This window comes from Physeter macrocephalus, chromosome 7 (genome assembly GCF_002837175.3).
Source record: "Physeter macrocephalus isolate SW-GA chromosome 7, ASM283717v5, whole genome shotgun sequence".
NCBI lineage: Eukaryota > Metazoa > Chordata > Mammalia > Artiodactyla > Physeteridae > Physeter > Physeter macrocephalus.
The window spans coordinates 118,224,611-118,229,190 of NC_041220.1; the positions used below are offsets into that span (position 1 = coordinate 118,224,611).

General features: G+C 34.9%; 1 protein-coding gene across 33 annotated transcripts in view; it reads right to left on the reverse strand.

The window, feature by feature from the left end:
- Positions 1 to 4,580, reverse strand: part of CAMK2D (calcium/calmodulin dependent protein kinase II delta) — a 321,127-nt gene that overhangs the window by 165,767 nt on the left and 150,780 nt on the right. The gene's annotated exons all lie outside the window — the stretch shown is intronic.

Below are 4,580 nucleotides of genomic sequence, written 5' to 3' on the forward strand. Positions count from 1 at the left end.
GCGACGGGAGAGGCCACAACAGCGAGAGGCCCGCATACCGCCAAAAAAAAAAAAAAAAAAAAAAAAAAATTAAAAAAACAAAGTCGGTAGTATTATAGCATTTATATTTTGATTTTCTTTACTTGTCTTAACAAGAAACTTTTAAAATTTGGGCATAAAAAGTTTGGAAATTTGACTTAGCTGTCTAAGGCAAACTGATCAGACACAGAAACTACAGTTTGTTCTAATTTTAGGTATTTGAACACATAAATTTCTAAAGTTGCATAAGAGATACATATTTTGACAATATATTGAGCGATATGACCCATTAATAAATACCAAATAAGCCACTATCCACTACTCAAAAATGAAAATAACTTTAGTACCAGAAATCAAAAAATTGTTTCAATAAAATTTCAAATATTTTTTCTGAAGTGACAAGGAAATCTTTGTAAACTTAGTATTAATTAACATTAAATTATATTTAAAAGCAATTCATTGCTAATATGAAAAAGCTATTAAAGTTAAGAACTTTCTGAAAAAAGCAAACATAATTATTACATGAAAATTCAGTGGGGAATGCCACCCATGTTAATTTTAAAACTATTCTAAAAATACACAAAAAAAGCCACTGGAACACAAGATAAATCATGAAAGTTAAAGCATATCAACTCCGTTGACCATGCCCTCCATCCTTATTCTCAAATTATCACCTCATTTCCTGAAGCTAATCCTAAATCCAGTTTAGATTAGCTTCAATATCTGCAGTATCAGGTTAGTAACAGGGCTGACTAGAAGAAATCACAATGTCTTCTAACAGTCCACTCTATTTACAAGCTCATATTCAAAGGAGCTTCTGGCTGGTCAAAATATCTATTAGTTGGGAGAATTACAGTCTGGGAAGATGGTAAAAGTGAGGACAAATGACTAATAACTGCAAACTATATGGCCACCATATAGTTTGACACTGATCACATGACACCAAAAGAACATGAGAGAACAATCAATTCTTTTTCATGAAAGTCATAAATGACTAAACATAGAATTTCAGAGATGTTTAATGAAACAGACAAGTAAATGGATAGTACTTTTAATAGCCTTTCCTGCTCATTTTTAATAAAATTATATATGTGACAGGAAATTACAGACTTATTACTAAACCAAGTAATATCTAGAAATAGTCTTTGTTTTCTTTGAAAAATAATTTGAGATTACCTTGTTGCACATTTTCACTTCTTGGAAAAGTTAGTAAACATTTCAAGTTTCCTTTATTTAAAAACATTTTCCTCTTTCAATTCTGCATCAATATCATTTATTTTATGTATTTGAATAAGTGATTCCAACTTTCTTCATTTTCTCTCTTCTTGCCATATCTTTCTGCTATTCCATCTTCTAATACTTATATAAAGCTAATCAGAGATTACTCATGGATATCCTTAAACAATAGGAATATCAAGAAAGGAAGAGAATGTATTGTCATCAGCTGACTTGCATATTAAAGAAATCTCTAGATGGTGCACTTTCACACTGTACTTTAATTATAAGGACCTAACAGAGCTTTGAGCTAATACCATCCTTCTGTTGAGTTTATACAAAAGGCACACCCCTATCTACTATGTATTAAATGTGATAAGAGTGTCTGGTAAAGTAGACAAAAAATGGCCATTTGTAATTCCTCTGCTCTTACCTGAATAGCACCACTATAATACCCACTGTAGAATCCAGTACCATTTTACCACTCTGCCTCCTATAATCTGGGTCAAAAAGAAAAGCCCTATTGCTGATAATTGCCCACCAGGCTGCTCCGGTGGCTCCATATTTAACCAGCAAGAAACCAACACATTAAATGATTAAAGTAGTACAGTACTTAACTACATTTTAAGATTAATCAAAAGCTATGTTATTTATGATAACCTAGGACTATCACACAGAAGGAGTCTGTATCATGCCAAAGAATGGACCAGATAAGGATCATTTTTTTAAAGTGCAGATCAAGGCAGTATTTAAAATAAGAATAAAATATACTGAAGTGCATTTCACATTTCAGGCAACCACTAAAGCTTTGGGAAACTTGTGTTTGAGTTTTATGCATGTATATTGCACACTTTTTAAAAAAAAAAAAAACTACAGATCACAGAAAAATGCTTGATAAGCACTGGGTCACATGATTCTATAAGAGGATCCTAAGAGATCCTTTCCAACTCTAAGTTTCTACATTTCTATATTTCTGGATGATTATAGCTAATAAGAAGTATGGGAAATAAACAATACATTTATTACCAATACAAGGTTGAATATAATCCCCTACATTTAAGACTTTTCCTTCTTCAACATTCCAACACATTTAAATTTAAAACATACTTCATTTTATTTTGGATCTGTTTTTAACAAGTAACTAGAGAGAAAACTTAAAATGTTTATCTTGACAAATTAAAAATCAGTCGTTTTGAAAAATGTACTGGGCAGATGTGTTGCTTTTCTGACAACAGCCCTGGAGAACAGAATAAATAGAAAACTTATTAGATCATCCTCTCTTTGCAACTTACTACCATATTATCTTAACACTTGCAACTGAATTTTCCCTAGAGATACACCAGCCCAAATGCTCTCATCTTTCAAACCCCTTTCTGAAAATTCATTTCTTGTGTACAGTATTTTTCCAAACTTGATTCACTCCATAAGCAGGAAATAGGTGAGTTTAAAATTCTACTAAAATGTTTTAAAAATACAATGTAAAACTGTATCCGTATTATGTTATCTCAATATTTTTCAAAAACTATTTTTATACTGAAAGTACTTAAAGATATTACTCTATTTCCTCTGGATAACATACACAAACATGAAGCACATGATAAAGAACATACTCTAATCTTAGGCTCAAAATCGAGGAAAAACATAAAAGTTATTTATGAACTTATTCATGAGTTGGATATCACTGGAATAACAAAGGATATTAATATTTATACCTACAGGCACTGGTATACTAGTCAGTGCCAGTAAGCACCAGGTACCTGGTAATATGATTTTGGTTAAGCCCTCGATGGAACAGTTAGTTCACCTAGGCCAGTGATTCTTTTTTTAAAGTAAAGAATAATTGCCCGTTTATCATGAAATCAAGGAAGTTATAACGAGTGCCAGACATCTCAAACATGTGGTGCATTTGCTTGCCTCACAGACGTCTCAAAGCAAACAAGCCCAAAGAACTCACAGTCTTCTCCCTAAATCCTGCTCTACGCAGTGTCTTCCATATCTTTCCAGTTGCTCGGGATAAAAAACCTCAGTGTAATTTTGACTCTTTTCTCTGATGCTGAAAATCCAACCTGATAGCAAATCCTTCAAAATACATAAGGAAAAAATCTTTTCTAGGTTTCTACCCTGCCCCTCATTCTCCTTACCACAGCAGCCAGAATAATCCTGTTAAGACTAAAATCTGATTATTGCCCCTTTGCTCAGAACCCTCCAATGGCTCTCCAACTGCCTCTGAGTAAAAGCCAAAATCCTATTCATGGCGTACGAGGTCCCACAAAGTCCATCTCCGTCCACACCATTTATCTGCCTGGCATCTCCTACCGCCACTCTTCCCCTGGCTCACTGCACTCTATCCACACTGGCCTCTTTGTGCTTTTGGAGAAAGAACTCGGGGCAAACTTCTGCCTCAGTCTTTGCACTTGCTGTCTCCTCTGCCTGGAACTTTTTCCCCAGCTATGGTTCACTACCTCATCTCTTTCAAGTCCCTGCTCAGCTTTTCACCTGTTTTTGTAAATAAAAGTTTTACTGGAACACAGCCACGTCCGTTTGTTGACATATTAACGATGGCACTTTCAAGCTATCACTGCAGTGTTTAGTAGTTGCAACAAAGACCCTATTGCCATGAAAATGAAAATATTTACTATTTGGCCCTTTACAGAAAAAGTCTGCTGACCCCTGGAGTAGAAGAAAAAATTGTTGAAAGGAAGAAGACAGCTTGTGAGAGGCCAGGATGTGACACAGACAATCTACATGACTAATTAAAGCCATGGACAGTGATGGTTAAAAGTGGGGAAGGAGAGAACATAGTAAGTCAGCTCTTATATAATACAATAAATGAGTAGGGGTACCAAGACAATGGTGGGAAACTGCAGCCCTGAGTGGTGTAGGATGTTGTAATCTGAGAAAATGTGTTCAAAGATGGGGTGGTGGAAGGATGGAGGTGGGGGACACTGAGGGAGGAGGTATTAACAGTGGTTATGTAAAAGCAGTGAAGAACAAGAAAACACCTGTGCACCACCAGGTTCAGGGTTATGTTGAGGACAGAGAAAACAGCCAGCACTGTCCAGTGCTATAGCACACTCAAGAGAAAGCCAGACTGCAGTTAGCACAAGAAGAAGTGAACATTCAGAGACCACTGGGAGAATAGAGGGCACTGTGCAAAGATCATGCCATAAGATTTGTTACTTTATAAATAACGGGAAAGGGAAAACTAATAAAAGGTGCTAAAAGTTGGCAATTTTCTCACAGTTTAGATATTAACCCAGTAGTTAATCAAATTGTTGAAGATTCTCTCTTTGATAGATTTTCACATTTAGTTTTCTTTTTTAGAAGAGACATTTTTTTTTTTTTTT